Consider the following 26,054-nt stretch of genomic DNA (forward strand, 5'->3'; position numbering starts at 1 on the left):
CGATCATAACCCTAGAATCTGTGGACCTATGCCTAATACGATCTTGGAGTGGCACTCAGCACATGGTGGAAGTCTGAGTGGCTTGCGGTGAGCTCTGTGCCCTGAGCTGTCTCCTGCTGGAATGCCCAGGAAGTGTTGTGTTCCCTGTTTTGTACTGTGTATGCTCTTGCCTGTGGTGTTGTGTGTGTGTTGATTGGTCCCTTGATCTGTCCATCAGTATGTATGTATGTTTGTACCATGATATTTACCTGAATATCATGACAGAAGGGGGGGGAGGAAGGCAGTGGGTAACAGTAATGTCACTGGACTAGTAATCCAGAAGCCCAGGCCAATGCTCTGGGGACGCAGGTTCAAATCTCACCATAGCAACTGGTAGAATTTAAATTCAATTAATCAATCTGGCTTTAAAAGCTAGTCTCAGTTATAGTGACTGTGAAACCATTGCCGATTGCCGAAAAGACCCATCTGGTTCACTAATGCACTTCAGAGAAGGAAATTGGGTGACATACCTGTGACTTCAGACCCCCAGCAATATGGCTGACTCTTAAAACGGCCAGGCAAGCCACTCAATTGCTTCAAACCGCTACAAAGTCTAACGACGTCCACGACCTTCATGGTAGATGTTTACAAGTCACTAAGCTCATTTACCCTGCTTCCATCTAACCAATCTCTTGCTGTCAGCTCCAAGAAGATAGCACAACTACTATCTTTTTTGTTTGCCAATGTTAACTTGCCCATTCCATCAGCGTCTAAAAATACTTGTGGCTCTTTAGCTTGGTATTTTCCTCTGTGGCGGCATACTTGAGCAAGGGTAATTATATCTTAAGAGTCCATTCAAGGAAATAATTAACAGACAAATGACATTGATACTGTCTATTTCTCATTCAAAATGTTGCAGATAAAGGTCTGAAACAAAAGTCCCTCATCAGAAACATTTACTGGAATGACAATCTACAGCACTTTCTGATATATGATGTGCTAACGTTTTGAATTAACAATGCCACAAGGTCAGAGAATCATAGATCTATTCAGATCTGCCAAATGTTTGAGACTGTGGTTAGTCTCAGATTGCATCAAATTATTAACTGCAATTAATGTTAGTAACATGGGCAGCACGGTAGCACAAGTGGATAGCACTGTGGCTTCACAGTGCCAGGGTCCCAGGTTCGATTCCCCGCTGGGTCACTGTCTGTGCGGAGTCTGCATGTTCTCCTCGTGTCTGCGTGGGTTTCCTCCGGGTGCTCTGGTTTCCTCCCACAGTCCAAAGACATGCAGCTTAGGTGGATTGGCCATGATAAATTGCCCTTAGTGGCAAAAAAAAAAGGTTAGGAGGGGTTATTGGGTTACAGGGATAGATAGGATAGAAGTGAGGGCTTAAGTGGGTCAGTGCAGACTCGATGGGCCGAATGGCCTCCTTCTACACTTTATGTTTTATGTATAAAACTTACCTAGTGAATTCATTAATGTCAGGACTGAATTACAATATATTGTAATGCGGTTTTTACAAATTATTTAACCTTAACCACAGAAGAACAGCTGCCACTCAAAAGTTTTATCAATGGAATCCAATACATCAATACATGCTCATCGCTGATTATATTAGCAACAGCTCCGCATCTATATCAATATCATAAAAATCAAATTTAGTTTGAGCCTGTGCTGCTTAAATCTATCAGCAACGCGTGAAAATCTGCACCCACACACCAAAATTATGGGGCGCGATTCTCCCAGCCCCGCGCTGGGCCGAAGAATCGCCGCCGCCACGCCGCTCCGACGCGCAATTCTCAGAGGTGCGTAGAATCGGTGCCATTTGCGCCGGCGCGTTTGGTGCGGCGCCAGTCGCGGGCCACTGTCCGCGGCCGGGCCGCCAATTCTCCAGTACGGTTGGGCCGAGCAGCCGTGCGGAAACGGCAGAGTCCCGCCGGCGCGTTTCAGCCCTGGTCGCTGCCGGCGGGAACTCTGCGCGAAGGGTCGGGGGGGCAGGCCTGTGGGGCGGGGAAAAGCGCTCTTCACGGGGGGGGGGGGGGCCTCCGATGGGGTCTGGCCCGCGATCGGGGCCCACCGATCGGCAGGCCGGCCCCTTCTCTCTCTTCCCCCCCCCCCCCCCCGGGCCTACTTCCCTGAGCGGCCCGCCCCTGAACCCCTATGCCATGTTGCGTTGGGGCCGGCGCGCTGAAGAAGTCCCCCGCACATGCACAGGTTGGCACGGTGCCCATTTGGCACCGGGAAGGGAGGCTAGAGAGACGTGAACTGCTCCACTGCCATGCTGGCCCCCTGTGGGGGGACAGAAACGCTACTGCCCGCGGCCGTTTTGCGCCGTCGTGAACACAGTCTCCATTTCAGAGAACCGCGCCCATGTTCAGTGTTCTTAATAATGCCCATAATTTCACAGATTCTTGACGAGCAATTCAATGACGAGCAATTCAATGACGAGCAATTCAATGACGAGCATTTCAATGACGAGCATTTCAATGACGAGCATTTCAATGACGAGCATTTCAATGACGAGCATTTCAATGACGAGCATTTCAATGCCAGATCCTGAAGTGCATTCCAAGCACTAAGTGCATTCCAATCACTCAAAGCTTGTGATTTCACTGCACTTACCTCTCTTTGCGCCAATGTTTACAAACATTGGGTTTCACAACTTAGATTACAGAAGGGTGAAGAGAGATGACTGGAACAGAGCTGCAGATGGTTTGTAGAAGCGGTCAATCACAGGCCACTGCTAGAAAGATATGAATGGCTTGCAGCTAATAGACTTGTGGCAACCAGACTCTGGTCAGAGCTGCTCTCCTTCTAGGAATGTACCCATGGTGCTGCAAGAGAAGTGTTACAGTTGTAATTCTTCTCACTGCCCCCGTCTGTACTGCTCTCTAGATTCCAGACAAGGGTCTCAATTCTGGGTCTCTAGGTAGGGGGTCCCTATGGGGGGGGGGGATATCCCCCTATTACAGGGGTCCCTGGGGAAAGAATATCCTATTACAGGGGTCCCTGGGGGAATCCTGGTAGAGGGGTGATGGGCAGGCAGTGCACTGTGGGGGGGGGGTAAATGGAGGCCTTGGTTGGGCTCAGATGCCAGCATGGCCCGGGCATAGGTGATTTCGCGGTGGACCTAGGTGTACCACCTTAGGGGGATTACTCCCTTGGCCCACCATACGGTCCACCACGTCCGGGCCACGCTGGTGGAGACCACAAGTGATCCATACCCACGTGATTCCCGGCCACGGGGACCAGAGAATCATGGAGAGCCGGAGCACAGGATGCCGGGCCTGCTAAATGGATGCAAATGTATCATTAAGACCTATTTGCATTCATTTATATCCCCCCCGCCGACACGCGATCATAGATCGTGTTCCCACTGCCAGTGGTGGGGCCAGAGCATCACTATTGGGTTCACATCCGGCATCGATCCCGATGTTGTCCTGGTGGTGATCTTTGTTGACTTCAGGATGGAAAGCATAGTGATCACAAAGACACTTGAAGTTCTTTTCATGAACTAAGCTAATTTTATTTACACTACTTGATTTAGAGTTCAACACTTATTCCTATGGTCAACAAAATATATTAATAAACTACACTCACTAATACTATCTAACTATTATGAACTACTATTCTAACTACAATAACATTATCTTATTAGCTCTACAATGCACTCTAGTCTCTCTCTAATCGACCCTCTCCATCTCACTCTCCCAGAAATCGAAGAGCCAGTGCAATCATAGTACTGCCCCTTAGCTCCCTCGAGTGGCTAGTTTTAACATAACATTAACTCTTCACATGCTGTACATTCGTATAATGCCACAGTCCCGACGTCCGATTCAGCTTTCCTGGTATGGAGAATCCCGCCTGATGTTTTTAATATGTAGAAATCTATCAATCTCAGTCTTGAACATACTCAATGACTGAGCTTCCAAAGCCCTGCGAGTCAGAGAATTCCAATCGATTCACCACCCTCTGACTGGAGAAATTTCTCTTAGTCTCAGTGTAAAATGGCCTGCCCCTTATTATGAGACTGTGTCCCCTAATTCTAGACCCCACCCCTTCCTCCCCTCACTCCGAAGCCAGAGGTAACATAATTCCTGCAAATACCCTGTTTTGCCCTGTAAGAATTTTGCATGTTTCTAAACTCCACAGAATAAAGATTAATCGTTCCTCATGGGACAATCGCCCACCCCAGGAATTAAATTAGTAAACCTTCAATACACTCTCTCTATGGTAAGTATGTATTTCCTTAGGCAAGGAGACTAAAACAGCATGCAATACTCCAGTTGCAGTCTCATTGAGGCTCTATATAACTGTAGCACAACGTCTTTATTCCTGTACTCAAATCCTCTATGCCTTCAACAAAAATATAACTTGACAAGTAATAATGAAAGGAACACTTTATTTCTTTGTTCTTCCTACATACCTTCAATCAACCTATCTGGTTTCATTGTTCTTTCTGTCCAGGTATTTCCTTCACTATCCATTAGCTTGACTTTGCTCTCTCCACATTTCTAACTGTGTCAATCCTGAACTTTGACTACTGTCAACGGCCTCATAGTGTGCATATATTTAAAAAAATTTAGATGTGCTCATTGATATTTCCAATTTTAAAAAAAATGAACATGGCTGAAATTGTGTCTATCTGTGATCTCAGAACAGAAGGAGCCACATGGCAGTTTCAGGAAACCTCACAGCTTGTTATCTATGAGGAGCCCTAACAACTCTCTGTGGACTGCACAGCTCAACTTCAAACAGAGCTATACAAAGGCCATCTTACTTCAATAATCCAGGCTGGCCCAAAGGAGATGGATCATCAACTAAGACAATACCCCACAACCTTTCTTTCAATTCCTAATGGCTGAGACATTTAACAGTCTTTGGAATCCAGACAAGTGATAACATTCTTTGTCAAAGATGGTAAAGAGGTGCAAGCCATGTGACATTGGCCTCTGGCTTGTGAAACAATAATATTGCTTTGTTGAACTTAAAAGCTCAGTCTGCGGTTACCATCTAATTAGCAGCCTCACAGACCAGGTGCTCTGCCCAGGTGAGAGACTGGGCCCCCATCGACTCTGCTTCTGCTGAGAATTCTTTACTATCATCTACAAGGCTGATTCATTTTTGCATGCCCATCTCATTGTGTGAAGTCAGCACCACTGGAAAAACGAATTATCCAGCATCGGATTTCAACCCACCGGCCTCAGTGAAAGAATATCTCATTGGACTCTGGAACCCTGCTGAAGTTGACCCCCAATGGCAAATTCCCCGGTGGCAAGAAATGCAAATGGCCATTGACTTTGCAGGACTGGAGATCCTGCCAATGGCCAGCCACCCCGCTGAAGGAAAACCTGTCACGGGGGTCCGGAAAATCCCAGCCAATATTTATTTTCTCTGTGGTCCCGGTTCTGTAAAGCCTTATTTTCCCTATCTCTCTCTTTACTGTCTGTCTAAGTGCGGAGGCGATATTGCAACCTCCATTTTGTGTTATGAGCCTGTGCGAAAATAAACTAACAGTTTGTCCTATCTTGAGTTTGCTGTGGGCTTAATAATAGGAATTTGGATCACACAAAAATTATGGGGTTGGGAAATCCGCCATTGCTTAAGAAGAGGAAAACAAATCAAAACACCTTTCTGTTTTACAGAGTAAGAAGTCTTACAACACCAGGTTAAAGTCCAACAGGTTTGTTTCGATATCACTAGCTTTTAGAGTGCTGCTCCTTCCTCAGGTGAATGAAGAGGCATGTTTTACAGAGGAGTGAGAGATAGGTAACCCAATGATTCCCAAATGTGCGTAAGTCCATTATACTGTTCTGGGACAAATGGGCCATTAAGTCCTTAGTGCTGGAGGTAACTTAAACCCATGCCCCCAACTTCCCCTGCCCAAGTCCTCCTTGATGGCCAAAGCTCTGATCAGTGAAGTGGGAGGAGGATATGGAGGGTTCACCTATGGTTGACCTTGTTTGAGGCCATGTCATGGTAGAAATTGTCCATGATCTACTAGTAGCAGGAATCAATTTCTTCCTCAAATACTGGCTGGCAGCAAAGTGTTAGCCAGCAAAAGAAAAGAGGCTGTTGTGTTATTCACCCTGGGGTAACACTGATTGCAGACGATGCAATTAACTGATCAAGTATACACCAAACGAAGACGTTGGTTCAATAAAAGATTTATTGAACTCTAGCAACAAAACACAGCTGCCTGTGGGTTGACTTTCTACTACCCCAAGTAAACTAAAGCTAACTATCTAGAGCAGGCTCTGATCCACGTGTTGGAGATGTTGAATGATTTGTACACCCTGACTATCACTATAGCTATCACCAGTGGAAAGAGGCAGAGTGCTGATGCCTCGTGTGTTTTATAGGTGTAAGTCCCCCTCTGTTGTTCTGTCTGGTGATTGGTCGTGTTCTGTTCTGTACATTGATTGGCTCACCTGGGTGTCTGTAGTCACTGCCTGCTTTTACCTCGATGTGCATGGGTGCATATTATGACATTCCCCCTTTTAAAAAAAAGTTGTCGGCTGCTTAAGAGCAGAAACGACATATTTACAAGAGTAACTATATACAAAAATCAGTGAGTGGATGGATATGTACATGTAAGGTGTCTAGCGTGCACAAACATATATATATATATATATATATTTATACAGGGAATTATTTATAAGTCCAATCGTTGAGGCTGTCAACGGATTCTCGTGGACCGCCTGAGAGGTGGAGATGATGGTGTCTTGACCAGTTGGCATGCAGCCAGGCTGGTGGCCTCATGGAGCGAGGTGTCCGGGTCGGGCAAAGTGACATCTAGGAAAGTGAGATCCGGTGTTGGGAATGCAAGTTTGCGTAGCGCCCTTTTGTTGGGCCTTACAATCGATCCATCCGCCTGTCGAACCACAACAGCAGGAGCTGACCAGCCGCCACCAGGCAACTGAATGCGAACAATATCCTTCGGAGAGAGGAGCGGCAGATCCGTAGCGTGAGCATCATATGTGATCTTTTGCCTGGTTCTGATCTGCTGCATCTTTTGCAACACTGGAAGGTGATCCAGGTCAGATACATGAATGGCCGGGACAGTCATCCGCAGGTTACGATTCATTAGGAGCTGAGCCGGAGATAACCCATTGGACAAAGGGGTGCCAAAAAGAGCGAGATTGAAGTCCGAAGCTGAGTCCGCAACCTTACAGAGCATTTGCTTCACGACGTGGACCCCTTTTTCGACCTTCCCATTAGATTGTGGGTAATGCGGGCTCGAGGTGATGAGCTGGAAGTGGTATTGCTTTGCAAAGTTGGACCATTCTTGACTGAAGTAACAGGGACCGTTGTCGCTCATGACTGTGAGCGGAATTCCATGCCTGGCGAATGCCTCTTTGCAGGCCCGTGTTACGGTCCAGGATGTTAGGTCCGATAGTTTCACTACCTCAGGGTAACTGGAGAAGTAATCAATTATCAGGACGTAGTCACGCCTGTTGAGGTGAAAGAGGTCCACAGCAACTTTAGACCACGGAGAGGTCACAAGCTCATGCTGGTGGAACGTCTCTTTGGGCTGAGCTGGCAGGAACTGCTGGCATGTCATGCAGTTGAGGACCATGTTTGAGATGTCCTCATTGATGCCGGGCCAATAGTCAGCTTGCCGGACCCTGCGCCTACACTTCCCAATGCCGAGGTGACCCTCGTGTATCTACGTGAGCACCAAGCTCTGGAGGCTGCGCGGGATGACTATGCAATCCAATTTCAGAAGGATCCTCTTGACAACAGTTAGGTCATCCTTTACATTATAGTATTGGGGGCATTGCCCTTTCTGCCAGCCATTCGTGAGGTGATGTATGACCCACTGCAGCAGAGGGTCCTTAGCGGTCTCCTCCTGAATGATGCAGAGTCGGTCGTCGGATGACAGGAGGGAGCTGGCACACAGTTTCACCTGCGCCTCGATGTCGTGCATGAAGTCTACCTGCTCACATGGTGAGGTGATGGCACAGGAAAGGGCATCCACGATGATTAGCTCCTTCCCAGGTGTGTAAACCAGTTTAAAATCATACCAGAGGAGCCGAAGGAGAATGCACTGGAGCTTGGGTGTCATGTCATTTAAGTCCTTGTGTATAATGTGCACCAGGGGTCAGTGGTCCGTCTCCACGGTAAGGGTCGGGAGACCATAGACATAATCGTGGATTTTCACGATGCCAGTGAACAGGCCCAGGCATTCTTTCTCAATTTGAGCATAGCGTTGCTCAGTGGGAGTCATGGCCCTGGACGCGTAGGACACTGGAGCCCAGGACAAGGTGTTGTCCTTCTGCAGGAACACCGCCCCAATGCCGTCCTGGCTGGCGTCTGTGGAGATCTTGGTCTCCCTTGCTGGGTCAAAGAAGGCTAGAACAGGAGCGGTGGTTAGCTTTGCTTTCAAATCAAGCCACTCTTCTTGATGTGCGGGCAGCCACTGGAAAGTGGCAGACTTTTTCACAAGGTGTCTGAGGGCCGTGGTGTGTGACACGAGATTGGGAATGAAATTCCCCAGAAAGTTCACCATCCCCAAGAAGCGGAGGACTGCCTTCTTGTCCTCTGGAGTCTTCATCGTGTCAATTGCCTGGACTTTGTCTGATCGCCCAGAAATTTAATTGACGACCTGCCAAAGGAGCATTTAGTTTTGTTGAGCTTCAGGCCGTTGGCATGTATGCGCCTGAAGACCTGCTGCAGACGGGCAGCATGTTCCTCCAGGGTCGTGGACCAGATGGTGACATCGTCAACATAGACCCGTACACCGTCAATGTTCTCGAGCATTTGCTCCATTATTCGATGAAAGATTTTGGAGGCCGACGCAATGCCAAATGGCATTCGGTTGCAGCAATATCTCCCGAAGGGAGTGTTGCATGTGCATAGCTTCCGGCTGGACTTGTCCAGCTGTATCTGCCAGAAGCTCTTCGATGCGTCCAGCTTTGTAAAATATTTGGCATGCGCCATTTCACTCGTCAGCTCCTCCTGCTTCGGGATCGGATAGTGTTCCCTCATAATGTTGCAGTTCAGATCCTTGGGATCGATGCAAATGCGCAGTTCTCCCGAGGGCTTCTTGACGCAGACCATCGAGCTGACCCAGTCAGTTGGTTCCGTCACCTTAGATATTATCCCTTGAACCTGGAGATCCTGCCGTTGCGCCTTCAGACGGTCTTTGAGGGGCGCCGGCACCCGGCGCGGCGCATGGATGACAGGCCTGAGCAGAATTTTATAGCGGTAGGGCAGCGTGCCCATCCCTGTGAACATATCCGGGTACTTCAGTAGGAGCTCCTCAATGTCGGCTTGCAGAGTGTTGTCAGCTGAGGACATGGCGTGTACACGCTGAACTAGCTGGAGGAGCTTGCATGCTCGGGCACCCAACAAAGAAGCCTTGCCGGGCTGGACGATCTCAAACCGCAAAGTGGCCTTGACGGCCCTGTTGGATACTTGCAGGTGACAGGACCCTAGCGCCGTGATGGCATTCCCATTGTAGTCGAGCAACTGGCAAACCGGTGGAAGAATGGTAGGTTGCTCCGGATGCGAGCCAGATCTGCTTTGGATATTAGATTGGCCGAAGCACCGGTGTCGAGCTTGAACCGGATGCTACAATTGTTGACCTGTACTGTGGCACGCCACTCGTCCGCAGAATCCACATTGAGGATGGGTGTGTGCGTTAGTGAAAGTGAGGAGGCATGGTTATGCATGGTGATGATGCCCACTTGATACGTGGACTCCAGGCAGTCATCCTCTGGATCGGTGATGGGATCCGGTTCCAAGTCCAGCAGCCCTTGCTGCACACTTCGAACTAGTTTTCGTTGGACCTGGTACCACTGGCCCCCTGTCGGGTGTGCAGATCTGCACAGAGCAGCATAATGGCCAAGCTCCTTGCAGTTGAGACATCGCTTGCCTCTCGCGGGGCATTGCCGCTTTAAATGGGCAGTGCCACAGTTGGGGCACATCATTACGTCGGCGTCGTGACATTCGGTGCATCGTCACGGCTGCGCAGTGCGGTCAGCCGCCGCTTGCACTTGCACAGAGTAGTCTTTGGCCGCTTCGTTTTCCCGACCGTGGTGCGCATGCGTGGGAGCCCTGGAAAAGCGCGCGAAATAGCTGCCTTCATCGATGCCCAGGCCCCTGATTCGGGCAATGGCCTGTGCACTTTCAGCCTCATGGGAGGAGAGTTGGTCCTGCTCTGCCGACTTCAGGCGGGAATAGCGATTTTTCGACAATTCGTGGACTTTGCATGTCTCGATAGCCACTGGCAAGGTCATTATTTTTAGGAGCTGCTCCCGCAGGGCGTCGGAGTGGACGCCAAACACAATCTGATCCCTGATGAGGGAGTCAGCGGTGTCTCCGTAGTTGCAGGATTGCACTAGAATGCGAACCTGAGTAAGAAAAGACTGAAAAGGCTCGTCCTTACCCTGAAGGCGCTGCTGGAATACATACCGCTCAAAGCTTTCGTTTGTCTCGACCTCGCAGTGACTGTCGAATTTTGCGAGGACAGTCTGGAACTTTGCCTTGTCCTCACCGTCGGAGAAAGTGAGCAAATTGAAGATTAGGATGACCTGGTCCCCTGCAGTAGACAACAGCAGGGTGATTTTTCGTGCATCGGAGGCACTTTCGAGGCCCAAGGCCTCAAGGTATAGGCTGAATTTTTGCTTGAAGGCCCGCCAGTTGGCACCATGGTTCCCGGAGATGCGGAGCTGCCTGGATCTTTTCCATGCCACAGGAAGGCAGTTGCTGATCTTCAGAGAATTTTCAACGGTAAATTACCGAGAGGCAGTAGCCACGTCTGGTATCATGTCGTGTTGTTCACCCTGGGGTAACACGGATTGCACACGATGCAATTAACTGATCAAGTATACACCAAACGAAGGCGTTGGTTCAATAAAAGATTGATTGAATTCTAGCAATAAAACACACAGCTGCCTGTGGGTTGACTCTCTACTACCCTAAGTAAACTAAAGCTAACTATCTAGACCAGGCTAGCTCTGATCCAAGTGTTGGAGGTGTTGAATGATTTGTACACCCTGACTATCACTATAGCTATCACCAGTGGAAAGAGGCAGAGTGCTGATGCCTTGTGTTTTTTATAGGTGTAAGTCCCCCTCTGGTGTCCTGTCTTGTGATTGGCTCACCTGGGTGTCTGTCACTGCCTGCTTTTACCTCATGATGTGCATGGGTGCATATTATGACAGAGGCCACCATCAGCCAGCAGACATCTGCTGGAGTGTGGAAGACTGGGGAAAGTTTAGAGTCCAAAAGGGTGATATAAAACACAATCATTGAGCGAGAGCTGCTTGAATGTAACAAGGCCAAAGTCTGGCCATTAAAGTTAAAAAAAGGCCCAGGAACGTCAATAGCATTTAAAATAAGACTCACCGAGTATCCTCTCTGTGAAGCCATGATGCTGCTAAGGCTGGTGCTCCCTTCTTTGGCCCAAATATGATTGTATGGGCCTAGTGGTCAGCTAACAAAGTGAACTTCTCACCAGACAAGTATTTGTGGAACTTAGTAACAGCTTTTATGATCTCTAATGTCTCTTTCTCAACTTGTAAGTAATTTTGCTCTGACTTTGTTAAGTGTTTGAGTGAAGCATATGCTACAGGCTTCTTCACATCTTTCATTACGAAATTTGAAGACTACACGACAGAACATCCCTTTGAATATTCTAAGTTCTTCTTTGTTCTCTGGTCTCTTTTTTTTCAAAAGTCCTCTCAACTTGATAGCTTACTAGGCCAGGCAAGGGCACTCACAAAACAGGCACAAACGGGATGCACTAGGGCGATAGGATTTGAATGCTCACCAATCTTGAGGTGATCAGGTCACCATATTTGCCCCATGATACAAAACAGATGTAAAGAATGAGCTGAAACTTTGCCCAGAGATGGATTGGGATTGAGGGACAAGACTAAAAGGTGAGCAATAGGGCACTGCATTGCAACAACAGCCCTGTCAAACAATACCTTTAGTAGCAGCAACTCATCCCTCCACAGCATCTAGTTGTGGTGCAGCAACTAAAATATTCCAACATGCTTTCACTTCTTTCAATGGGTGCCTTTTTAACCATGTACCTTCATGGAGCAAGGCTACAGGTTTTTAATATTTTCTACCTATTGTTTATCCTGTAACATTTTCTACTTACTTTTGGCATGGCCACCGTGTGTCAGTCTGGAGGTGCATCCTTCATTAAATAGGCTGCTGCAGGGTCTAGATGTCCATCTGATTAAAATCTCTCATCTGATGAACAACACCAATGAACAACTTTGCACGAGGGTGAAGAGTTCCTATTTGTATTATTGAGATATTTCTGAATGAAGTTGATGCACAAAGGATTTTGCTGTTGGCCTTTATTGAGGGATGCAACAAGGAAGCTCCATGAAGGGGAATCTGATGTGGAAATAGGAATGGAGGCCAGGATTCTCCACTCCCCGCCACCTTGATCGGGAACCCCGATCAGGAAGACAGTGGAGTGTCTGCTGAAAAACTGGATCGTGGCCTGGTGGCAAACCTGTCCCTAGTCTTCATTCCCGTGCCATCGCCCGTAGTGGGTTACCCATCCCGTGCCGGGGGGAAAATGCAATTTGCTGATCTGCATGCAATTAATGGGCGGGAAGTCTGTTATATTTCGGGATAAATAAACAGAATTCTCAGCAGCTGTGTCTGAACCATTAAGCCGTCAATCACAGGCTAGTGAAAGGTATTGCTCTGTGAAATTGATTCGATGCTTAGCATTTCAAAGGATCGTGGGGATTTGAAGCCTTTAAGTGTGGGCTTTTGAGGAAGCCTCTGACACTTGCAACAGGTGCAGTTTTAAAGGTTTTCACCCGAGGTAGCAGATGTTAGGAAAGAGTTCCTGCATTGCTTCTTCACTGGGCTGCCTGGAATGCTCTTAGATGGTCAGGCAGTGCAGTTCAGGCTGAGGAGGCCACTTCATAGTTAAATAACTCAGACCAGGAGGATGCTGTTGAGCAGAGGCCTGCCCGGGATCACCATGCCAAGGGTGACCTTCAGGTTGCTCACGGCTGGAAGCGGCTGTCCATACACGGGACCCCCGTCCTGGGGGAGGGTCCAGGGGCCAACCCCTCGCCGACAGCCCAAGCCCACCCAGCACCCTTGGGGGAGCCCCCTTCTGCAGCCTTGCAGCAGCAGAGGGTCACATTAGCTATGGAATAACCCCCTTGAACCCCCCCACAAGGTCCACTGTGCCAGGTTATGGTGTCACAGCCAGGGTGTAGGTGCCATGGTAGATGCAATGCGGGTTCTGAAGGGGGGGGGGGGGGGAAGCCTGAAGAGAGGTCAGGGCACCTTCATGTCTGCATGGTCTGGGGGTGGGGTGACCTCTTATTCCTGTGGTTTGGGAGGGGAGGGGGCAAGGATGAAGGGATGGTGGTACCCTCCATCATGTCAGCAGGGGAAGGAGGACCTGGTTGCTTGGATCGGGCACACTTAAAATGGACGCCCGATACTGGCACTTCAGAGAATCCCTATAATGCAGGAGGCCATTTGTCCCATCGAGTTTGCACCAACACTCTGAAAGAGCACCCTACCGAGGCCCACTCCCCACTCTATACCCATAACCCCACCTAACCTGCACATCTTTGGACACCAAGGGGTACATTTTGCATGGCCAATCCATTTAACCTGTACATCTTTGGACTGCAAGAGAAAACCGGAACACCCGGAGGAAACCCACGCAGACATACTGAGAAAGTGCAAACTTCACACTATCACCCAAGGCCAGAATTGAACCTGGATCCTTGGCACTGAGGCAACAGTGCTAGCCGCTGCACCACCCATCATAGAATCACTACAGTGCAGGAGGCCATTTGGCCCATCGAGTCTGCACTGACCCTCCAAAAGTGCACCCTACCTATGCTCATGTCCCCACCCCATCCCCGTATCCCAGCGTCCCCGCCTAACCTTTTGGACACCAAAGGGTAATTTAGAATGGCCAATCCACCTAAACTGCATTGGAGAACCCAGAGGAAACCCACACAGACACTGGGTGAATGTGAAACTCCACACAGTCACCCAAGGTCAGAATCTAACCCGGATCCCTGCACCAACCACTGTGCCATGTTGACCTAACTACTGTGCCACTCTAACCACTATGGCACCATGCCACCCTAACCACTGTGCTAGCATGCCACACTATCAGGACCAGTCACGATTCTCCGCTAATCCGGAACAGAGAATCCCAGCCAGTGACTCAATGTTGGGATAGGGTAGTTCATATTAAGTGAAGTGAAGCCTTACCATGTGATCCTTCTCAATCTGTCCAGTTGCATGTGATGGACGTGATCTCCTCCTCCCTTACCCCCTCCACCCTATGGTGTTTTTGGATCCTAGGAGTTTAGTAGGGTGGAGTTCTCGGAATTGGAAATTTGTGGAGGATGCAGCACACCACCTCAAATATGGAGACCCTCTCAAACCTGTACTGCAGAGTCCTTCCACCCCCCCCCCCCCCCCTCCACCCCGCCAATCCGGAGTGATCTAACCAGAGAAATCCTTGCTTTAGGCCCCCACTGCCTTGCTCCATGGTCTTGATGGTGGCTTGTTGAAGACGGTCTGACCTTGTGTGATGGGATGATGGAAGGTGGTCATGAACTGTGTTTGGAAGTAATATCTTTTCTTCAGCTGCCATCTTGGTGTGTGTGTTATAACTCACACGGAGGTCACGGGGTCTGGACCATTCGGTTCGTCGTGGCCTCACATGAATACGATCGCCCCTGATGAGGGGGCAGGGCTGAACCCTTAACGGGGAGCTCTGTGGCAATAAAAACCCTGGACTGGATTTTCCGTTGCACCGGCAGTGCACCCATGCCCGGGGATTTCCCAACAGTGGGGGCTGCCCACAATGGGAAATTCCATTGGCTGGCTGGATGGAGAATCCCGTCCTGTTATGGTGTATTAATCATTTTTGTTTGATATCCAATATTGTTTCCTTGTGATCGCTTGCCAGGATCCTACTGTGTGGGAGGCCAAAGGTACTAGGAATTGATGACCGTTGTAAGATGAAAGCATCTGGATTCTAATAGGATAGCAGGCATTCATCAAGATGAATTTCTTGGCATGGTCACACACCAACGGTACATTGACATAGTGATGTGCCTCGTGGTTGCAGTATTGCTCCTCATTGACATGGGAGCACCCCAGAGCCACATGCATGCAGTCAGTAGTGCCCTGCACCTTCGGAAATCCTGCTTTCATGGCAAACTCACAGGCTTTTTCATCCTGGTCTTCTCTTTTCAGGGAGAAAAGGGTGATATTTCCTCTCTAGCTGTGAAGTGCCTCTGTCAACTCCGATGCTGCTATGCACGATGAACTGCAGCAAGTTGCCAGCTCCCACCTGGAGGGAACGGATTGTGAAGAATACAAGATCAATGGTGATCTTCACAGCCACTGGGAGGTTGACTGTGCTCTGGTTTGAGGCTTCAGGTGCTTGTGAAAGAGGTTGCACAACTGTGTTACTTAGCACTTCCTCAGTAAAGCAAAGTCTCCTGGGGGATTGCTTCTGACTCATCTCAACTGGTGCTCCCTGAAGACACTCCATCCACCCCTTTCCTCCCCTCCTCAAAGATTTCCCTTCCCTTCCTTTCTTGCTCATGTAGCACTGCAGATGGGGCTGCAACAGTTGTCCCCATACCTATAAATGGCAATGTTATTCTCTGGCCAAATTTTCTGGTCCTTCCTGCCTGCGGGATCTTCTGGTCATGAAGGGGCAAGCCCCCGTGGCATATTCCCTAGCGACACAGGACAAGGGGCATGCAAAACCTCGTAGGCACCGGTGAGACCAGAAGATATCGCTGCCGGCCAATGGCAGACCAACTCCGCCACCAGAATACGCATCTCGGGGGGGGGGGGGGGAAGACGGACACTCACCCTCTTGTCTTAGCAGAAGTGATCAAACTCAAATAATTCAGCACAATACCTCCACCAACTTTGCCAGAGCACAAGTCAAAAAACACCGCAGCTGCAATTTGTTGAGTGGCTCTTTAAATAGCCCAGGCCCTACCTAACTGGTTTCCTAAAACTGGGTTCTTTCACTAAATGAATAAGGAAGGCATTCCCTGCACATTCCTTGGCTAATTTTAGCTTTCACAAACTGCATTTGTGAAGTTACGACCTCGCCCTTTCAACCTCTTCAGGTGTGCCAATGTGCACCACTCTAGTCAGCTCATCCCACATGGGTTACACAGGAAGCAACCTATTCGCCTCCCACGATTCAACTCTGCAAATTAACTTCTGTCTGTAACAGCTATTGCCAATTTATACAATACAACCAAAATATCAATTTAATATTCATTTAAATTGAATGAGTGTCAAATTTTCAATCTTACAAAGCTGCTGTTCAACAGTCTACCAAATGTGATGGTTGACGGGACTTATTTGCAGCCTATGAGAAAAATCTGGAGGAGACAAAGACTGCATTATTTTTGAATTATACCACTGCAGGTGAGTGAAACAAGATCCAGCCGTTTAAATGCTCCTTTGTGAAAACCGAACTAAGTCACCAACTTCAATTTCCATCATTCAAAACATTAAACTTAACATGATATTTTAACACTATTAACAAAATCTGAATGAAATTCTACAATTATCAAAACATTAAATTAAAATAACTTGAGTTCTAAACATCAATCCCAGACAATCGAAAGCAAATGTGATCATTTCAATTTACGGCTTACCTTATGGAGAAAAATAATGGGTTGGTGTACAGCTGGTACAAAATTGAAAGGTAAATGAAACTGCTGAGTAATTCACCTTCTGTAAGAACTGAAAGAACAGTGCTGCTATTCTCAAACACAGTGAAAAAGCAATAGCATATCCTGTCACTTTGGTAAAGGATTTCCCATGTTTTGAGCAATGAGCCACATGATCCTGATGTAACAGAGAGAGTCTTGTTTAATTGGCCTCGCAGTGCCTGGCCATTGTGCCCCTTTGTGTATCTCCTTGGGTGTATTACAGGAGTAATCCAGGTTTGGAATCACTGGCTCTGACTTTCTAATGACAGAAGAGCTTTAAGAGGGGTTTAAGGGCTGGTGCTGCAGAAAATCTGTGCTGAGGCAGGCCACAGCAGCTATCCAATTCTTGACTCCCAAGAGCAGATGGAGTCTTGCGCTTTTGTACCTCGAGAGACTTGATCACATATGCTAACTAAAAGATAATCAAACTATTATCTAAATTCAATGAACCGACAATATGTATGAAGCAGTATGCATTTCCCTAATTTAACATTTTTACTTGAATGCAGGTACTTTATTTGTGACTACTAAAGTCTTTCATGTTAATTTTTGAATTTTGGTTTCATATAATACTGGCACATTTTCTTATCTAGAGTCATAATTTACATAAAATGGTGCGAAGGTGCAGCTCATCAGGAAAATGAGATAATGAATATTTTCATTGCAAGTAATATCAGAGTGGTGGGTTTGTGGGAGATCAATTCAATCTGTATATTCACTAATTTATTTAATATAGGCTAATGATTGTGCTAAAATAGCTTATCACCACCATGTAAAAGGCATTTCTTTCAATCCGTCATCTAAGAATTTGGATGTGTGTACATAGCCTCCTTGTAATTTAGGAGGGATTCAATTGAATTTTTTTTAGCCTTAAACAAAATAAAAGGTCAGTTTATTACAAAGGCTACTGCTGAAAGCGACGGAGGTAAAATTGACAAGATCTTGCGGCTGTTCACGCAGGTGGGATCTTCCAGTCCCGCCGACAGCGCACTCATGCCACAGGTTTAGAGTGGATTCAATGCGAAATTCCATTGACAGCAGCAGAACCAACACTGGGCCACCTCCGGCTGCTGAGTAACATGCCGCGCAGACCAGAGACCAGAGAATCTCACCCATTATCTAAAATACAGATGCAAAGCTTACAATGCAAATAAAGGAAAAAGGTACAGAAAGATGAGGGGCGGAATCTACCGGTCACGTTGTGCCCGAAAAGTAGCGCAACACAATACAACACGACCGGTAGATGCCGGGCGATTCCACTCCCAGGATCTACTTGGCTCACCACACCACATGAGATCTAATGTGATCTCGTGAGATGCCGCAATGTGAATCCCGGCCATTGTGGGAGGAATCACTGTCTTAACAAATCTGCATATTAGAGAGTGAGACAACTAGTCTTGCTCTATTATGCGTTCCTGAGATCTAATCAAGGCGTGGGATCTAACTCCCTCACCTTGGGCCGTTCAATGCTGGTCTCCACAAATATATTAGTTCCGACAATGTGGCATCTGTATGGGTTGAGCCAAGAAACGGGGCAAAAAACGCTTGTGGATTTTTATATGGTCCCCCAAACTGTAGTGATTATGTTAGGAATGGCATTAAACAGGAGATTAGAGATGCATGCAGTAAAGGGATATCTGTAATTATGGATGACTTAAATCTGCATATAGATTGGACAAATCGAATTAGTAACAATACTGTAGAGGAGGAATTACTGGATTGTATACAGGATAGTTTTGTGGACCAATACAATGAGGAAGCAACTAGAGAACATGCCATCGGAGAATGGGTATTGTGTAATGAGAAAAGAACAATTAGCAATCTAGTTGTACGAGGCCCCTTGAAGATGAGCGGCCATAATATGATAGAATTCTTCATCACGGTTTCAGATGGTGGCCATGAGCTGAGCAGTCGTATGAAAGGTGGCTCTCTCTTGGGAACATGAGGGTGTCTTCAGGGTGCCAGACCTCTTTATGGGGAGAGGGACAGACACCCTAGCCTTTGTCTCCCTGATCTCCTGCTCAAGACTCCTGCACGGCTGGAGATCAGCAGCGCCACCTTAGGCCACGGACTGGCTGTCTGACTTAGCGGAATTCTTGAAATTGGAGAAAATAAAATTCACCATCAAGGGGTCAGAAGAAGGCTTCCACAATACATGCAGGCAATTCACCAACCTCCTCAAGGACCTATTTGTGACCCAGAACAGGGGGGGGGGGGGGGGGGGGGGGTAAGGAGAGAAATTATAACATTCAGGGCTCTCAGGGACAGGAAAGAAAGAGCGGCTAGGCAATGGCTGACCAACTCCATATTGCAGGTGGACCGGCAGTACTCCATGGCTCCGACCATAGAATTACTGGTGGAGAGGAGAAAACTACAAAAGAAATTTGATCTGCTTTCCAAGGGCAAAGTGGTGAACCAGCTCTGCCAGACATTGGGGACTTTATGAACATGGAGACAAGACCAGCTGTCTACTGGCACACTAGCTGAGAAAGCAGGCGGCCACGAGGGAGATAGCGCAGATAACAGAGAGGAATGGTAGACTAGTCACAGTGCCAAATAAGATCAACAAGGCCTTCGCAACTTTCTACTGGAGACTGTACACCGCAAGAGTCCCCACAGGGGGGATTAAACTGTTTATCGATCTGGACATACCAGCAGTGGGGGGGGGGGGGGGGGGGGAGGAGGAGAAGAGTCATGAAGAATATCAACTCTGTGCAGTCGGGGAAGGTACCAGGACCGAGATGGGTTCCCGTGAACTTCTATAAGATGTTTGCGGCAATACTGGCTCCGCACCTGCGGGAGATGTTCAGCCACTCGCTGTCGAAAGGGGCCTAATAATCTACATCTAGAGTACTTAAGGAAGTGACCCTAGAAAGAGTGGATGCATTGGTCTTCATCTTCCAAGATTCCATAGACTATGGAATAGTTCTTAACAGATTGGAGGGTAGCTAATGTAACCCCACTACTTAAAAAAGGCAGGTGGAGGGAATGCAGGTAATTGTAGATCAGTCAGCCTGATGTCAGTGCTAGGAAAATTCTGGAGCCTGTTATAAAAGACAGGGTGCGGGTGATTTTGAGCCCTCTATCTCCATCCGCTGACATTATTTACAACGGCTCTACACAAATGTGAACCTGGCAGCTTCACCTCCAAGGGGGATAGCAAAGGATATAGGGGGAAGGTAGAACCAGGCAATTGAGTTGGGGGATCAGCCTATTGAGTTCAATGATCAGCTATAATCAGAAGGAATCACAACGCAACCTATCCATGCCAAATATTTGGGCTCCTTTGTAAACCAGGGGGTATAATTTTTACATCACTTAAGAGATACTGAAACTGTTTGAATGATTTCCTTTGGCATGTCAGGTGAAATGTCAAGGGTGAATTATATAACTATAATTATTCTGAGGTTAACCAACCATTCAATTAGTAGCATTAGGCACCTCATAATAGACTATGCTCCAATAAATTAATACAACAATAATCTAACTCACAAGAGCATCTAGAGACAAACTATGATTTAAAATTATAATCGCAGTTGCTTTATATTAAGAAGATTGCCTTTTATTTCAGTGATCAAGAACAAGAAAATAAGTATTGCTGGAGTGGAGTGTCAATAGCCATTTTGTGTGGGAAAGCAATAGAGGTTGGCAGTGGCAGTTAATCCAAACCAATTTATAGTACCTTTGGATGATACTGGAATTATATTGTAATACTGACCAGGAAAGAATGGTTCATACAATACAAGAAGCTCAATGGAGTAATTTCCCCTCCCCACCCCGGTTTAGGTACAGAAGGGAATTAGCTGAAAACGCACAAAAGCTCTTTGAAGCACACCACCCAGAAATGGAGGAAAGCTGACAAACAGCTTCAAAGAAGCTGATAATGCCCTCTGAACACTGACTACTCAAAATAAACAATCTAAGCAAACATAAATGAAGGCTCATCACCAAGGGCATTTTATTAAAACAACAGAATAAGTTAATATTTTTAACTGGAATTTGAAGACGTTTGTGTTTTGAGATTATGTTTCCAAGAAAACTGAAACCTAAATCAGTCAGTGTATGATTTACAAGGGTAATTGCATTAGAAATGCAGTATATAACGTTGGAAATTGCAGACAGTAGCCCTGGAAGCACACAAAAAGGAGCAAGGCTTGTCTGGTGCATTAGATACTAGACTCGGCAGTAATGGGCTGGGGCAAAAAGTGTTAATGCCATCTGCTGACATCAGGCCACAAGCACAGACAGAGAAGCCATCAATGGTAACTGCCCGTCTGTCACCTTCACTGTAATACTTGCCAAACTAAGTGTGTGACTGTCTCCACATCACTTTGGCTCTAATATCTCCTTTCTCTCCACTGTTTCCCAACTCCTTTCTCTCCACTGTTTCCCAACTCACTTTCGTCAAATATGTCCCAAATCCATTGTCTTCTCCAGGGCCACATGATTAATGGGCTGACAGCCTTATCATCTCAACCTCTGACCCTAACCTACTGCTTAAAAAATAGTAGCGTTTATTACTGCTGACTCATTCCAAAAAGATTTAAAGGGGGTTTGTTGCTCCAGTAACTGATATGCGGGAGAAGAGATACCAAATAGTAATTAAAATGATACAATGAATCAGCATTTTTAAATGCCTCATGTAATCAAGGCCAGCCAGCACAGATTGGTTAAAGGCAAGTTCTGTTTGTCAAATTTAATAAGTTAAAAAATAAGTGACCAATTAGATAGTTAAGAGGGAATGCTCCAGATGCAGAGTATATGGATTTTGAGAATCCTACAATAGAATAACTTACAAGAGGCTTGTTTCATAAAAATGTGGGATAAGATCATAAGTAGTATCATGAACAGAGTTGTCTGATGGGCAGGAAACAAAGTAGGTAAATCAGCACTCCATAGAACCATAAAATTCCTAGTGCAGAACGAGGCCATTCAGCCCATCGAGTCTACACTGACCCTCTGAAAGAGTGCCCTACCTAGACCCAATTCCCCGCCCTATCCTTGTAACCCCAGAACCCCACCTAACTTGCACATCTTTGGACACTATGGGGCAATTTAGCATGGCCAATCCACCTAACCTGCACTTCTTTGGCCTGTGAAAGATGGTTCACAGACTTATCAGTGCTAACCATGTCAGAGACTACAGATGGAATACGTCTGCTGTTAAATATGACTGAAGAGCCAAAACAATTGAGTGGGAAGCAAGAGTTCCTACATAGTTGATGCACGATCAATTACCACTAAAGCAAGGTTGTAGTCCAACTGAAGGCTTTAATAAGCTAGATGTTTACCCCAGCAGCTCAGGTACAGAAAGAAGGCTGCTGAGGCGGCACGGGCTCTTATACCCCGCCTTGCAGGGCGGAGCTACCAAACAGCTTGACCAATAGAAAACATACAATATCTATCAATGGTGTTCCAGCATTAACAGGTACCGTAATACCTCTATACAGACTACCACAATAGTGAAGGGGAGTTGGAAAACCTGTGAGATTACACGTGTCACATTTGTGTGGGAAGTAATGCAAAATGGTTGTAACTATGTGAGGCGTATCTTTGTTGTATCAACTATTTAAAGTGAAACAACAGTTTATTTGAAATATTCTTCATCTGTTAATTAGCATTTCAATTACATTGGTTTTGTCACAGTGAAATATTGCCACATTTTCTCTGTTGGAATTGTGGGTATTCATTCTTTTAAAAGTTAGCGGTCTCTGCAGGGATCAGAACAGGAAACAATTCACTGAGCATGAGAGACTAGAAATTATCATATAATTGACAGTGCAGAAGGAGGCTATTCGGCCCATCGAGTCTGCACCAGCTCTTGGAAAAAGCACCCTACCCAAGGTCCACACTTCCACCCTATCCCCATAACCCAGTAACCCCACCCAACACTAAGGGTAAATTTGGATGCTAAGGGCAATTTATCACGGCCAATCCACCTAACCTGCCATCTTTGGACTGTTGGAGGAAACCGGAGCACCCGGAGAAAACCCATGCACACACGGGGAGGATGTGCAGACTCCACACAGAGAGTGACCCAAGCCGGAATCGAACCTGGGTCCCTGGAGCTGTGAAGCAATTGTGCTTTCCACAATGCTACCGTGCTGCCCTTATGAAATGTTATATCTCCAACTCATGAAAATAACCCAAGGAGTGGGGGTGGGGTGATGGGGGTGGAGAGGGGAGGGGGACTCACTGCCAGAAGGTCTGGATGTTAAATTTTGGAATCTGGAAAAAAGACCAAAGCAGTGCTTGTGGTTAAGCAAATGAATCATAAAAGGCAGACATTTCATGTTTAATTCTGGTCTGCCTGCAATCACGTCACCAAGAACGGATTTTTAAATTTTGTTCAAGATGTGGTCCCCAAATATAACAGGATACCCAAGCTGTTGAAAAAGAGATTGGTGATAACTTAATATTTTTTAGAAGCATCCATACCAAAATTAAAATTTAAAAAACAAGCTCAAGATAAAGATGAACATCAGGGGCGAAATTCTCCGGAAACAGCGCGATGTCCGCCGACTGGCACCCACAACGGCGCAAATCAGTCGGGCATTGCGCCGCCCCAAAGGTGCGGAATGCTCCGCATCTTTGGGGGCCGAGCCCCAACCTTGAGGGGCTAGGCCCGCGCCGGACTAATTTCCGCCCCGCCAGCTGGCGGAAAAGGCCTTTGGTGCCCCGCCAGCTGGCGCGGAAATGACATCTCCAGGCGGCGCATGCGCGGGAGCGTCAGCGGAGACCATGGCGAAGGCGGAAGGGATAGAGTGCCCGCACGGCACAGGCCTGCCCGCGGATCGGTGGGCCCCGATCGCGGGCCAGGCCACCGTGGGGGCACCCCCCGGGGCCAAATCGCCCCGCGCCCCCCCCCCCCCCCCAGGACCCCGGAGCCCACCCGCGCCGCCGGTAAGGTAGGTGGTTTCATCTACGCCGGCGGGACAGGCATTTTAGCGGCGGGACTTCGGCCCATCTGGGCCGGAGAATCGCGGGGGGTGGCCTGCCAACCGGCGCGGCGCGATTCCCGCCCCCGCCGAATATCCGGTGGAGGAGAATTCGGCAACCGGCGGGGGCGGGATTCACGCCAGCCCCCGGCGATTCTCCGACCCGGCAGGTGGTCGGAGAATCTCGCCCCAGAAGAGAGAAGATGGGTAGGCGTGAAATTGGTTTCAATAGCTGGATCTGGATCAGTGGTGTTTTGACACCTTTCTCTTTCACTCACTTTGACCTTGATGAAACTGAACAGATCTATGAATTTTGTAGAATCTAATTACTCTTATTTTAAAAGCTTACTGTTCATTGTGCACACACGGTCAACATATTTTGACAGATCCTTTAAGGATTGGTAAAATTGGGTGCTTTGATCTGATGGGCCATATAAAAAAAAAAATGTATATTATTACAAACATTTATCAAAACAGGTTGCAGCTCACAACATACTTCCCTGCAGTCTACTATACAGTCTGTACAAATTGTTCCCCCTTTTTTCATCTCCCCCCACCCCCGCAACGAACAGCCTCTCAAACACGGCCACAAATATTCCCCACCTTTTCTCAACCCCTCTGCAGAGCCCATTAACTCATACTTTATCTTCTCCAACCACAGGAAGTCGTACAAGTCATCCAGCAAAACCGCCACCCACAGTGGCGATGCTGACCGCCATTCCAGTAAAATTAACCGCCATGCAATCAGAGAGGCGAAGGCCACAACATCGGCCTTCCGCCTCTCCATGAGCTCCAGCTTCTCTGAAACCCCAAATATCGCCACCAAAGGGTCCAGGTCCACCTCCACTATCCAAGCTAAGACCACGAACACTCTGATGGTACATCTTCAAGGATGCCTAGATGATGGTATTTGTTTCTGCAGGATGCGACAGCTAGACAATCTTATTTGCATCTTGGTGGAATGTAGAATGTCCCTTTTTCTGATTTCTCACTTGAAACTATGTTCATTGCTCATGGAAATGAATTGATTCATTCAAGGAGTGCCCTGTTCGCAACAGACAAGGGTCAGACTGTACCAACCAGCCCATGCTTGAAAAACTCAAAACACAGAGCCCAACATTAGATGTGATTCCGCAACTAGACTCAATTTGCTAAATAATCCTCGGTGTGCTAAAAATTACACTGACAACCAATCTGCAATCATTGGTGAGGCTCGAAGAGGGTGCATTTGCCTGTCCTGGAAGCTACATATATTAATACACAAGGCTCTATTCATTGGAGACAGAAAGAACATGTACACACATTGCAAAGTCAGTGCGAGCCATTCACTGGTTCATTCCTCAGGGAAGTGCCTTGACTGGTCAGAGTCAAGCTGCCTGGTTTAAATTTTTAAACAATGCTTGGCTGTTAACTGTCAGTCTGCATTAACTGGCGAATCCCCCATGACAATGCCTCTACCAATCGGACTCCACTTGCCAAATAATAAGCACTCGCTCAGATAGTATGAAGTTGTTGTTTCTCCTGACATTGGTATTCTTGAGGTTATCCTAGTGAGTGCAAGACGAAAAGCTTCAACAAAATGTATTTTTTCAGCAATACTTATATTTTTCCTGTAAAGTGAACCCGAATTGTACGAATGATGGGAAAATATGCAGTCCAGATTCATATTACTAGGGTTGGGAGGTTACAAATCTGAAATTGAAACGATAGAATCATTTTCCACTGGAGCCAAAAAGAATGTATGAAAATTCTGGTTAAGGTCTTCATGATGATGATGAGGTTGTGGGTAAATAGTGATAGATTCTTTCCATATATGGTAAAAGCGCATATAGTTATATACAAGGAAAGCTGAGGTCAGCCAGAGTTAGCTGACTCCCGGAAGCAATCAAGCTAGAGGGGAATCTAGCGGGGGGGGGGGGGGGGGGGGATTAACTGGGTTGCTGCTGCTGAGGTGCTGAGGGTAAGGGGGAGCTGATACGAGACGAGTTGGTCGGGACGGGAGGGCGCCGTCTGGGGGACAGACGGGTGCGTGGGACCTGGGTGAGGAGCTGGCTTAAAAAAGGGGATGGCTAGTCGACGGGGGGGGGGGGGGGGGGTAAATGGCCCCCCAACCCGACTGATCACGTGGAATGTGAGAGGTTTAAATGGGCTGATTAAGAGGGCAAGGGTGTTTGCGCACTTAAAGAGACTGAAGGCGGACGTGGTTATGCTCCAGGAGACGCACCTGAAATTGGCGGATCAGGTTAGACTGAGGAAAGGATGGGTGGGGCAGGTATTCCACTCAGGGTTAGATGCAAAAAACAGAGGGGTGGCAATACTGGTGGGGAAACGGGTATCGTTCGAGGCTAAGACCATAGTGGTGGATAGTGGGGGCAGGTACGTGATGGAGAGTGGCAGATTGCAAGGGGAG

The 26,054-nt window shown here is 47.4% G+C and overlaps 1 protein-coding gene across 3 annotated transcripts in view; it reads right to left on the minus strand.

The window, feature by feature from the left end:
* afap1 (actin filament associated protein 1) overlaps nt 1-26,054 on the minus strand; it is a 342,584-nt gene that overhangs the window by 252,725 nt on the left and 63,805 nt on the right. Inside the window, exon 1 of one of the 3 annotated variants that reach the window (XM_072495956.1) lies at nt 16,650-16,762. The exons of the other annotated variants lie outside the window; for them this stretch is intronic. The gene's annotated coding sequence lies outside the window, so the exon portion shown is untranslated. Of the gene's footprint in view, nt 1-16,649; nt 16,763-26,054 lie in introns of those variants that run through there. 3 annotated transcript variants of the gene reach the window in all.

This window comes from Scyliorhinus torazame, chromosome 3 (assembly GCF_047496885.1).
Source record: "Scyliorhinus torazame isolate Kashiwa2021f chromosome 3, sScyTor2.1, whole genome shotgun sequence".
NCBI classification, from domain to species: Eukaryota; Metazoa; Chordata; class Chondrichthyes; order Carcharhiniformes; family Scyliorhinidae; genus Scyliorhinus; species Scyliorhinus torazame.